The sequence below is a fragment of the Hetaerina americana genome, unplaced genomic scaffold (assembly GCF_022747635.1).
Source record: "Hetaerina americana unplaced genomic scaffold, ioHetAmer1.1.p SCAF_15, whole genome shotgun sequence".
NCBI lineage: Eukaryota > Metazoa > Arthropoda > Insecta > Odonata > Calopterygidae > Hetaerina > Hetaerina americana.
Window position 1 is genome coordinate 172252 of NW_027286625.1, and position 13424 is coordinate 185675.

A 13424-nucleotide genomic window follows, 5' to 3' on the forward strand; every position below is an offset into this window, starting at 1 on the left:
ATGTTAAACCTGTGACGATGCTGCCCCCAACGGGTACTCGTTGACCGCTCATGTTGTGTTTATTCTAAGCGTGTTGTTGTTTACTTGCTCAATTAACGATGAATTTTTATGGGATCGATGTGGTATGGTGCCGCGTGCGATGCCCCCGGTACATAATAGATATGCTAACGAATGGTTTTTCTCACGGTGGAATTTTATATGCATTCTTGGTTAGATGTCCTTTCGATTCGAGTGTTCTGTTGACTCATTGTGCTGTAAATGTACTTGCAAAATAAGCGGTCTTTGCGAGCTTAAACGAGAACAAATATCAATACATGATATCCCCAAAATCCGAAGTTCATTGTTGTTTACGCTTTGTACTGTTTCTCACTTCTACTTTGCATGCAGGTATTGTATTTACTGTATTTTTGACTGTTACGCCATATGCGTTGTCAATCGCCGTTATATGTACTCTTTCGGCAGCATTCATCGCATTTTATTTTCTATATCATTGTGTATCAGTATTGCACTGTCATTTACAAAAGTTTGTCGGCAGTCCACAGGACGCTGAAAATTGGGGAAAAGTGAACATTTTTGAGATGTTGGCATTCTCTGGCTAGAATAAACTTGGGCTGCGATGGATTTAAGTTGCTCGGAGAGGCCCGAGTCCATACTTGTCAACGGGTGTCAACATAACGGACCTTTTCACATTTCCGTATCTGTCGGTGCGCAGGTGGCTGCCTGAAAACCTTTGGAAATGAAACTTTTGGCTGTAAACTAATATTTTCCTAACTTTCGGGTCCGGTTATGAAAATTTGGTTTAAGATATCAAAAAAACTTGATGTGTTTTAATTATTTTATTGAATTTTTAATATATTTAGTTGGTTTTATTGAGTGTAACAACAATTTTGTTAAAATTACGGGCATATAACGGAATTTTAATGTGACGTGTCAAATATCGATTAATTAAAATAATCAACATTAGCGGTCGCTCGCCATATGAAAAGCTCGGCACGAATTGTGTTGAACTACAGCACACCCTGTGAACCATCATAATGGCGTGCTAAAGAGAATTTGGGGACTGCATCTTCGATTCTGTAAATCTTCAACTTTAGAGAGCTACTGATTTGCTTCACAAGGTGGCCATAGAAAGAAAAGATTAAGTTAGTCGTTCTGTATGTTTCGCGTGATGATGCTTCTAATGTTGTCAGATTTTCACGTCTCCTGCACCCTTGAAAACAGATTATTGATTTGGATACTCATTCAGAAGGAAGTCGAAAATTTTGAGGCTCAGTATTACCTAGGAAGTGGCATCACGGTGTCAATGCATCCCGATTTTTATAAACAAACATTTACGTATTTCGAGGCTCTGACGTCAAAGTTTCGTCATAGTTCCTGGGTTGGCAACGTTGAGAGCTTAATGAAGAATCACTCTGGGAATAAATGCGATAAAAAAAGGATCGTTTCATCCGATAGGTACCAATTGAAAAGTAAAATAACGATTGAAAACTTCGGTAATAGAGGTCAAGGTCTACGCTTCGAAAGTATTTGTGTTTATCTTTGATTCAGCGGTGTCATCAGAGTGTTCGATCTTCGATACCGATTACCATAATACCCGGTTTCGCCAAATGCGACGTTGCCAGTTAACTGTGATAACTCTCATCAGCAGTATCCGTTGCGCTATCTTCTTCCGGACAACACCATATTGCCCTTGAAAACTGAATGAACCCAGCGTGGCTGTCTCGTCCTCCCTTCTTCTCCTCCATATTCCCGTTCCCATTTTCGGAATCATCTTCTCCACTGCGCCCCCGACCATTCACCTCCCCCGGCCGTCTCTGCCTCAACCCCCAAACAGACGCCACTCGCCCATTTCGTCTCGCTGACAGAGCCAGACGGGGTATGCGATGAGATTCCAATGCTCCACCCTTCCCCGCCACTCTTGTCCGCCTCCTCCGCCCCTCCTCCCATCGCCTCACTCTTCTTCTCTCAAGCCGTCCTCTGCTGCACTCGCCCCCCACAAGCCTCGACAAAACTCGCCGTCCTCTCATTCCGAGCCCTCTTTCCCAATAAACCCCTCTCGCCTCCTACGAGTACCTCTATATATGCACATATTATTCTCTTTGCATTCTCCCAATTCTTTCCTCCCTTTCCCTTCTTGTTTCCGTCCTAGCCACGCGCTCTCCATTTGTCCGTGAAAATGCGGATCCCGCGCTCTTTATTTTCCAAGTGGTGACAGGATAATTTACCTGATTTGTGTGTATAATTCATATATAAGGTTGTGTGCGCGCATGTATGTTTTTATTCTCAGCATTTATTCTAAGTCTTGATGCTTAGAGAAGAAATCTATCCACGGATGTAGTACGACTGTTATTAATCGTAAACCGAAAAAGGCGATAAAAGGTTTCATTCTTCAAAAAAGTATAACAACTACGTCCGATGCTAGCATGAGAATGAAAGCTCCAGATGAGCTCATTGATATATGTACATATTAGAGCATGTAGACCATGTGAAGTGGACCAAATTTTACAGAATTTTAAGTTATTGACTTTTACAGCCATTTTCAATATTGTAACTTCAACTTAGAGAGTAAAAAATGAATTTATTTCTGAGAAATATGACGAATCCGTCAAAACTACTTGAGACTCTGCCCTTGATAGGCTTTTAGGTTAATTTGGATTTAAGTAAGTAATGTTAAAGCAAACTTTCGATGGTGGTTGTGTGTTTTCAAAAGAGAGAATGTGAAGATAGAGTGTACGACAACTGATCCGTAGGCCCGATTTCAAATATTGGGTGATCCCTATTTGGATAACGTGTCCTTAAAACCCAAATGTTTTAGTCACTCGGTCTTCGTGAAAGCTTAGAGGTGGCAGAGAAAAATAAATAGGCATCCATCACCTAATTGTGCGAATACGACGGGTACGAAACTATGTGGTCCGGATTGGTCACTACCCTCACCTGTCAAAACAAATCTTCGAGTTGAATCCTGTGGTTGAATCTAAGGATTAATTGTCATCACTTGCTGGTGCTTCTGGTTAAGATATTTACCCTTGAGTCCACTTTAATCGGATCCGAAACCAATAATTAACTCGAATATTGGTGTGAAATGTTAGAGTACAGCAGGCGTCGTCCTGAGCCCTACGGCATGTGAAATTCTGTCCTATAAAGGTTTGGGGACCAGTTCATTTCCCTGTGCAAGCTGTGGTGTTCGATAAATTTATGAAACTTTGACAATCACACGACTGAGGTTCATTTGATAATGTCTAAAGATATGGTACAGAAGTTCATCTCGAGAGCCTCCTCTGAGCAGCCGATCGCTCTAATCTGTAGAGCGATCACCCTCAGAAAACCTGATATGATCGCAAAAATTACTCTGCTTCTTGTGTAATATCCCTCGTCGATATTACTTTCGCAGTTCGTGAACCCTATTCCTAGAAGGAAATAATGTTATCCCTGCGGATCCATCCTCTCCTTTCCTTATGCATGACATCCGAAGCAATCACACGAAGCGTCTCCTCCCGAATTATAGTACTCCCTCGACCCATTCACTTTCTTTCTTATTCCGTCGCCTCCTTTGTCCGGAGGAATAGTCACGCCAACGAGGTCTCTCTGTCACCCGCGCACAAATGATCGTCTGGCCAGAACTTTCGTAGTCTCTTTTTGTCCGTTCTTTTATTTCGTATATCATTTCAGGGGAGTTTTCCCTGTCATCTCCAAAGTGTTCAGGCAAACAAATTGGCAGTTGAAACTCTAATAGCTGTGTCGTAATGGTGGAAAAAGGTTGGAGAAAAATAAGATTTGTGTTTGGAGACGAAAATGTTTTTTACGTAGTCTGCGTTTATGTCTATTCTACCGAAGTATGCACGCTATCGTGCGTTGTACTCTCTCTGTTAAATAAGTGTGACGATTATACTTCCGCCCAAGTATTCCTCGGCGCAATCGTCCATGAGTAAAGAATGTTGGCAATTTTCCCATGAAATATTCGGAGCATAACTCTGAAAATTTTTAGAGATAAAATGTTTGAAGTAAACTTTTCAAGTGAGCGCGCGGTCCTTTTTATTCCATGTTCCTCTTGCTGAAATAATGAAGTAACATTTCGTAATAACTAATGACGGGCAATGATGAAATGATACGAGCAGCTGTTGTCGTTTTTCTATGAATTTACTGTAGAAGTAATTATTACTGCTGTGTAAATACTGCCGATGATTATTTATTGTTTGACAGAGTGGAAATGCTAGTACGTTCTTGTATAGTTGTATCCGTCCATTCGGCCAGCATGTACGTACCTTTACTTGATGCCATTCATTCTATTACTCAGTTTTCGTGATTATCGTATCGTCGAAAATAGTTTCCGGATCGACTTTTACTTTTTCTTCTTCGATGAATCTTGTTTCTGCCGAGGGTTTGCTGTTGCGTCGTGAGGGTTGTGCCCGTAAAGGCACAGTGGGGTGCGCAACAGATTTCAGCTGATCGCTGGACTGTCAATCAATGTGGTTATGCGTCAATATGAGGTTAAAATAACTATAATTGTGTCTATTGAGGCATTGGATATGAAAGTGGGCATTGTGAATCAAAATGAGAGACTGGTCTCGAGCAATTGAAAGGTCCCAATGTTTCCGTGAAAATCCGCAAAATAAATAATTGTCATAATTTTTTATTTCTGAGGGGTCTGTAAATGCAAAAATATTATTAAGTTGTGATTTAATACTATGTCATTAAAAACGTATAACGAAAATGACCATTCACCCTAGCATTATTCATATTTAAGTGTCTTGATATGCGATTCCTCTTATTTTCGTGACTCAGACAACATGCATGGTTGCTTTAACATTTTCCTCAAAGAAATTCGTAATGGTGGTAACATAGTTATTAGGTCGTATTCATAATATGGAAGTATATTTTCAAACAGTTAAAAGTGACGTTAACCGTGTTAGATTCATCTGGTGAGAAAAAAGCTTACTATATACGTATATCTAAATTGTAGGTTTTCGACAGTTCACCATTCAGATAATGGTTTTTTAATCTCAGAGAAAATTAATAATATGGTCAGAACCTAAGCATAAAATAGGCCAAAAGAATATTTCTACGCCCATATATTGATCTACAATAAATGATGATATATTGATAACATACGAGGGTCATCCGGAAAGTAGTACCCGTTCGTGAAATAAAGACACAAAAGTAAATATTAACAAACATAAAAAATTTTATTTGAAAGAGGATACTTTAAACTACTTCTCAACATAATCTCCAAGCAAATTAAGGCATTTGTCATAACGTGTGACAAGTTTCTGTATTCCTGCTGCATAGTCCTTCGCCGCCAGCTCATTGAGATACGCGAGGGACCCATCTTGCACAAATTTTTGCATAATGCAGATGGTGTTTAACAATTTCATGAACAATTGTTCGAGAAACATTGGGAAAATGCTCACAGATGTCATCAATTGTGACGCGCCGATCGTTCCTCACGAATTCGTCAACTGAGCTCACCAGTTGGTCTGTAATGACAGACGGTCTCTCCGAACGCTCATCGTCGTGTGTGTTCCCCCTCCCCATGTTGAAGTTGCGACACCACCGCCGAACAGACGACTCGTCCATTACATTGTCTCCATACACCTCCTTTAATTGGCGATGAATATCACATGGGCGAACGTTTCTTGCATTGAGGAATTTAATCACTGCCCTCACTTCACAACTGGCGGCGTTCTCAATTTTTTTAAACATTGTAAACAATCACAGAAACAACACAGGCAATGCTAGCGTCACGCAACTTGGCTCAGAGAAGGCAGACAAGCCACTGAAGCTATCTGACCTCGTCCAGCGGCTACTCGCGTCGTCAGCACTTCATGCGGCACGAACGGGTACTACTTTCCGGATGACCCTCGTACAAAGCGCCATGCAGTAAATGCAGAAATTCATCACCTAGGTGACGTAGCTCTGAATATATACAGCTGTTCGGTAGTTAGTTTTCAAGTGTCGTGCCTAATGTCTCCTGATTCTGTGATCGCAAAATTTAAGCAGGAGAACCGATTCCATGTTCGCTTGATTTGAATGTGTTCCCTTTATTTCTGTCCCTATTTAGGTTAACTAATATATTTGGAGATGGAATTATTTCCTTAGAAATCGAACTTGTAAGACAGGTATTTTCCTAAGACATATAGTAGTTAAAATCTTATGCTTATCGACTGCATCCACCCAATCCAATATGACACTGGATGCATCCCATCCTAAGTAGCGCTGGTAGTTTGTTCATAGTAGTTTGTGGAAAACCTGGCGGCTTATTGTGCAATAATAAATTCACACATTAATATAATGGCATGCAATAAGAATAATAATATACGTACATATTTTAGATACACGGTAGCAATTATATATTGTATGACATAACTGAAACCAGAGGCAATCATATATGCATCGAAATGTCTTACATTGAACAAAAGAGGTTTACAAGCCAATTTCGTCGGTTCAGGTGTGATACGGTGGAATTTGAACATAATAATGAACAAAGAATACCACTTTTCAAATAGGTATTGATTTGATCCACGACTGGTTTCGATGAACTTCGTCATATTCAGGTTAAGCCTGAAGATGATGCAGTGCATCGAAACCGTTAATATTAAATCAATATCAAGAGGAAAAGTGTCACTATTTGTTCATTATTATGAGATTTACCAGAACTGAAGAAAGAAAGGATATCATTTAGGAAAATTTAGTGACCACAAAAGACCAATGATAATACCCGTAATTGGACAAAGCGAAAAAAGAAAGATATATTCAGAAACAAGAAACAGAAAATTAAAAACCCAATGAGGGAAAGAAGATTCCATTTTTATGGGCATCTTTACAGAATGAATAACAATATATTAATCTAGAAAATTATTAACCTCGATGGAATGTCAAAGAATTTTCATGACGTCACTAGAAGGAACTCCATGTTGTGCATTAAAGAAAACCGTAATGTTTCAAGGGATATAATATCAGATCAGTTTTGATACAGGGTAATTTTATTTCCCAGCGTGAAGCATAGTCAAGACGAGGTCTAACTGCATGAAGAATTCGAGATACTCAACCAGTTTTACCCCAGTCTATCTGATTAGACATGTTCTGCAATGGACTTGTTAGCCAATAGTCAAGCGATAAAACCAGACGGACGACATGCAGGCCAATTACTAACAATTCTAGTGATGTGGAATCGGTCCTTGGAACTAGCCCCAAGGGAGTACAAAAAGATCGAGTAGTAGTAGTTTTGAGGGGAGGCGACCGACAGCTAAGGTCATTTGCGCCATAGGGGATGGACAGGAAAGGATGAAGGGTGGAGAGAAACCCGGCGTCGGCATTAGCCTACTCTTTACGAAAGGCGCCAAGGGGTCCGCAGTTTAACGTCCCATCCGACGGACGGCGTACTCCCTCAAAGTGCCCTCCACAAAGCACCTCAAGTAGGGATCGAGATACCTCTGAAAAATATTCAACACCGCCGGGATTTGAACCCGCGCCCTCAGGGTGGGAAGCCAGTACGTTAGCCCCCGCACCATCTCGATCCCCCAAAAAGATCGAGTTACCTTACCGGTGCTTGAGATGAGAAGACTCAACAGGGCTTAAGAACCCCGTTCCACCAGCCTCAACTCTCGTTCCATTACGTCTACCCTTCAACTTCATAAGCGCGACATAAGTCTAATCTCCAGGAGATTAGCGCTGAGGGTTGAGCGGTGGGACATTGGGCCTTAGAGATAGGGGTGGAAATTCGGGCTACGTACGTAGGTATGGTCGGAAGATTGAAAGTCTTAGGTCAGACCAGGAGGCAGCGAATCCCTAGAATATCCTATGTTGAATAGGAGCTAATTATCTAGGAAATTTTATGAGGCTAAAAGGCGGACATCTAAAGATTAACACGTTTAACCAGTTGTCACGTGTTAATTAAGTCCAAGAGAAAGTTATTGAAGAGAAATTATTTGAAGTTGGAATGGAAAGGAGTACAAGTGCTAAAGAAGAAAGAGCGCATCACTGAAAAATGCTTTACTCACCTTTTAATTATTTGAAAGCAATCTTTTCTCACTCATTGATAAAATATTATATATTTAAGTACGTCACCGTTAATGCCTAAAGAACCATGGTTATACAGCTGCAGATTTGAATAGATTCATCAAGTTGGTTTGCATCCTTTTAAAGGGAACCTTATTGAGTGTATCAATAACGGAAAAATTGAATGCCTGCGATTAGAATAAGTGTCGTAAGTTGAATTGTAAGCTAATATTACCAAATCAACCTTCGGGCGGATTGCTATTTTATTATTATTACTATTTATTTCTATTACAGACAATATGAGCTCTGGACAAGCATTGGCGTTAGTATTGACAATCGTTGGCGAAAAAACCTCCCGCCAAGGCAAAACGACGGCTGGAGACTTGAAGCCATCCTCTATCCCAGTGCTGATAGTCAAATGTCGCCAATAATCTTTTGTTTTCATCCTTGCCACGCCACTGGCGAAATTACGCCTAGCACTGCATGGGAGGAGAAAAAAGTGGACGGGAGGGAGTGCGAGGAGAGGAGGAGGGAGTGGGAGTAGGAAGAGAGAAGGAGAGAGATAAGAGGGTTCGAGTCAGTGGAAACACACGAGAAGGGGGTGGGGAGAGGTTAGGCCGTTTGGAATGGGTTCCTTTATGGGGGAAGAAGAGAAGGGAAATATTACCCTCAACGATGAAGGAACAGCATAATTCAAGTCTTAATGAGGAGCAGAAGGGCTTCCGTGAACGGAAAGAGAGAATTTTTTCCTTAAATTAGTGTGGCGCCCCTAGGAACAGCAAAAGCAGCGCGGAAAGGAGGGCTAGAGATGATGAGAGAGGCTATCCAAGTCAAAGCGAAGACTTCCCATTTATGGAATTACTCCACGGCCCTGGCGGTGTTTTTCTTAACATGACTTCCTACTCCGTTCGCTTGAAATTATCACTCTTGAAAAGTTTTTCTCATGCACAAATAGTTCCAGCAGCTTTTTGCCCCTTCCATTACCTCTAGTGGCCGCCGACGCCAGTAGGCAAACAATTATTTAGATGATCTGGGACTTTAATTATGCAAATGAACGTCATAATAACCACCTAATATTCATAAATAACCTGAACATTTGGAAAGGTACTCATACCTAGTTTGAATTATGACAGTTTATGACAGTGATTTCTGTCAATTTCTATCAACTAGCAATCAAGTCGCGGCGCAGAAATTTGAACAACCTTGACTGTGGTTTCTTCATCTTAATTATTCCTCTATCTAGATAGAGCGGTCTCCGATTGACAGGAGCATAAGTTATTTCAGGGCAATCGTATACAATGCGCCTACGCACAGCCCTTCAAGCCGGCGTATGAAAATGCTGCGGGGGGCGTTGGGACACCAGGCATTATGTACACATACAAGTTCACTCAAGTATATGAATTTATGTTTGCACATATGGGCAAAAACACTTGACTGAACATATTTACAACAATTGCCTTGTTTAGCTAAACCAATAAATTTGGGGTTTCAAATAAATAAATGATGATGATAGGAAAGATATAGCAACGTCAATAGCATTTGTAACTGAAATTTCCTTTACGTCACGGTCTACAGTCAAGCATGAAAAATAATGCCAAATCACCTGGAAGCTATTTCTGCATCTTCCGTGGGCTGAATGAGCACTACCATCTGAACTATGTCTAGAGTTAACTCGATTTAAGGGCGCAAATTCAAATTAGTGGTACAGATTTCGACAATCCCGAACAGTAATCCTTAGCCTTTAGGGCTGAAATAACTCTTAAGAAAAGAAAATCGCATGATTTCGTTTCATAATATAAGCGCATGTCAAAACCGTTCATGCAATAACTCGCCTTCGCTAGATAACCAACAATTAACATTCATAATTAATGCGAGCTCATCCAGATCCGAAAGATTTAAATTACGATGTATACATCTAATTTGCACTGGTATTCCCGTTGTAACCGTCATTTTTCCTTGCGTATAGGTATTAGAAAAAATTACGAACTTCTATAAGAAAAAATGTTTCTCAAAGTGAACATCCCTAATCCCCTTTGACTGAATTTTAAACCATAAATATAAAATTTTTTATCAAATATCGGACGAAGTTAAATTCAAGGACTTAAAAAGGGTTACTATTAATAGATAAAACATTTGATAAAAAAGATGACTGAATTTCCCTAGCTAAAGAAGTTGGTTAACATGTGACATTTTTCACATCGAGGAACAATCGTATAGCATTTCAAAGATGGCCAGCGGCAACAGGAGCTTTTTAATTAGCAAAACGTAATGATCATTTCATTTTCATTTCCATTACATGTAGACTGAAATAAAAATAACTCTTGCCAGTGGGATTCGGTTCTAAAAAATTGAATAATTTTTACATCCAATCAACAAGGACGATTAAGAGTAAGTTTTTATATTTATTTTATTGATTCGGGAGCTGTTCTAATTCAGGCAAATCGCAAGGCGGTTAACCGTTTATCGCAGCAGTTTAATACCTGGTCCATCTGGTCTAACGGATTAGGAGCGCGTTACAATCGCCCTGACCGCGCATGCTCTTTCCCGCACGCAGAGAATAAGAAGTTATTATCTGTATCCTTGTATTGCATCTAATCTTAAACGGGGGCGTGGCTCAGATGGTAGAGCGCTCCCTTCGCATGTGAGAGGTACCGGGATAGATACCCGGCGCCTTCAATTTTTTTATTTCCTTTTTCTTGATCGAAAATCTCCCATTAACTTCTTATCACTCGTAATTAAATTTATGTATTCTTCCCCCTTTTAATATATCAAACTCTCCGCAGCTGTTCTCCAACTTTTTTCGTATCAACCATGGGATGTCCCTTTAGCCATCCTTTCCTCTCAGTTCCAAATGTTCTTAAGATTGCATTACAATTTTTAGCACTACTTTCTTTCCCATTACTATTTATCAATTTATTGTTACGAACCTTTATAATTTGTTACCAAGTTTTAAAAAGTATGTATAACTCCACCTAATATAAAATGATGCATGCTTACGCTAAATAAGTTTGCTGTTATGTCAAGTATAATTCAATCCAGAAATTCCAAAAAAATCTTAAATATCGGGAGTCACGCCATTCAAACTCAAATGAGTTTCCACACATTTTGTTTCAAATTTTTACACATATTAAATTAGCTTGTACTACTGAGAGACGAATATCTGACGCAATTACATTCCCAGACACCACCCTTATGAGACTTCCCGGTAGAAAATGCATACATTTTGAAGTAGACTGTCGTAAACCCAAAACATATAAAATAAAGATATCACTTTAAAAAGTTCAATTTGTTTTCTCTTCAATTACCTGGCGGAGGGAACCGGGTAGTAATTAGTAGTCACATGAGGTTTATTCTGCGCTAGGGACTTGTTTTCTTAGCCAAGAACGGAATATTTTTTCCGAATACCATGGGCTATTCTTGTTCACTAATGGATATCTTCGCTCCGAGAATCCAAACCTCTAAACTCAGCCGCTAAAGCCAAGCGTTTTAAGGGCGACAGGTGTTCCTCCTGTCTCCAAACGGTATTCACGCCCCTCTAAAAACCAAATGAACTCTCCCCTTTAGCGTAAGGCTTGCGTCGACTTAATACCGGCAGAGTAGAATCGTTCTCAGAAAAGCCAGCTGACCATCTCGTAGACGCATTAAAAAGGAGAGGCGGGTAAATACTATTTTAGCAGAAGGAAACCCAATAGGGGAGTATATTCAATGGTGAGAAGCATTGTGAGCATCTCGTGAGGAATAGCAATTTTTCCAAAGAATATTTTCGTGTTTCCTCAATAACCACTTGGTCTCAACCAAAATTAAATCGTATTCTTACGACCCTTGTCGCACAGCGCGTAGTGATTCCCGAAGCAATTTATAGATTTATAAATAAATTATATCAATTCCATTGCACACAATTGGATTATATGCGACGCAAGTTATTTTATACAATGTGAATTTTACAATAGTGGATACTGATTGACTGACATTGTTCAGGATATGGAATATCATTGAAAATTATGAGAAATATTAGATCAATGATATTCAGTCCTGGTTCAATCCAGATGTCTCGCACCGCAAGGTTAATTCTCAAGAACATTGCCATATGCTCAATTTTATTAAAATAAAAGTACTCAAGCACTATAAAATTCACATCTCAATGCCATCAAGGGCTTATTTTCTCTCCCACAAGGCAAATTATCAACACAATTACAAAATTTGCATAATAATTAAAATTTACTCCTCATACCGAGTAACGATTTGAAAGCGCACGTGAAATATAAAAGTAAACCTAAGAAATATTAAGCGTCTACTTTGATGATAATTGCAGGCCTTGGTGCCATCACTAGCCATGCATACTACAAAAGAACGGTTGAAAAATTTATTTTATTCCGTTCAAGGTATTTCTAAATACAAGGCACGTTTTGGACGGTCCCCATAGATTATTTACTTCTGTATTGTGAATGATTCCTCTTTCTTTGGGGCTACATTACTTCTTTCTTCGTTTTTTCGTAATTTCCGCCAGTCGTAATGCTGTCTAAAAAGCCCACGCTCTTCCTTCCTCTACCCCGCTTGAGTTCTGACTCCTTATCGCGGCCTTCAGCATACCATTACCATTCATACCTCCTTCATACCCTTCCCCTGCCTTTTTCGGAATTACCCGAGTAACTTCCTCTCTTTGCCTACCCTAAGTAAAACCTCAGCGTTTGACTTGCCCCAAGGACCAGATATTACACGCACATCCATAAAAAAACTGCCCCCATGTTGAAGTATTCACTAATATTTTTCCACTTTACCGTGATCTATTCAAAACAATATATACAGACAAAAGGACCATAACAGTGCACTAATTCTTAAACATCTATCAGGGAACAGCCCGATCGATGGTTATCGAGTGAAACGGAATACAATGTGGCGGTATTTTTTCCGTTAACGATGAGCCAATGTCTTCAAAAATTGACGACAAAACCACCTTTCTACCTAAACGCATAATAAACCGAAAAACCTCGTAGCAGGCATCGGGAAACCGATTCAAAGCAGATTATAAGACAGGATGCTGGTTAGATTAAGATTTGCACCGTCTTAAGGTAGCCGGTTTCCGGTGTCCTTTGACGAGAGTCGGTACTTTCAAACTGGTTGAGCCGGAGAGGGGTGAGGGGAGGTTAAGGAGTTTGACGGAAGTAAAGGGGGAGTGCGGGGAACGGAGGAGGGATGCCCGGCACTGAGGAAGCCCAACTCCAGGACACCCCTCGGTTCAGAGAAGACCCTAGAATAAGGCAGGGGAAAGCAAGGGCTTAGGGAAAATTAAAGGAGGGAGAGAGGGGTCCACAACCCGACCATTATGGAGTAGGGTTGACGCTGAGAAAAAGTGATGAGGAAGCGTTTGAGAAGAGGGCGTGGCATGGCAGGGTTTAGCGACAGGATTAAAAGGGATACAAGGCCAGAAG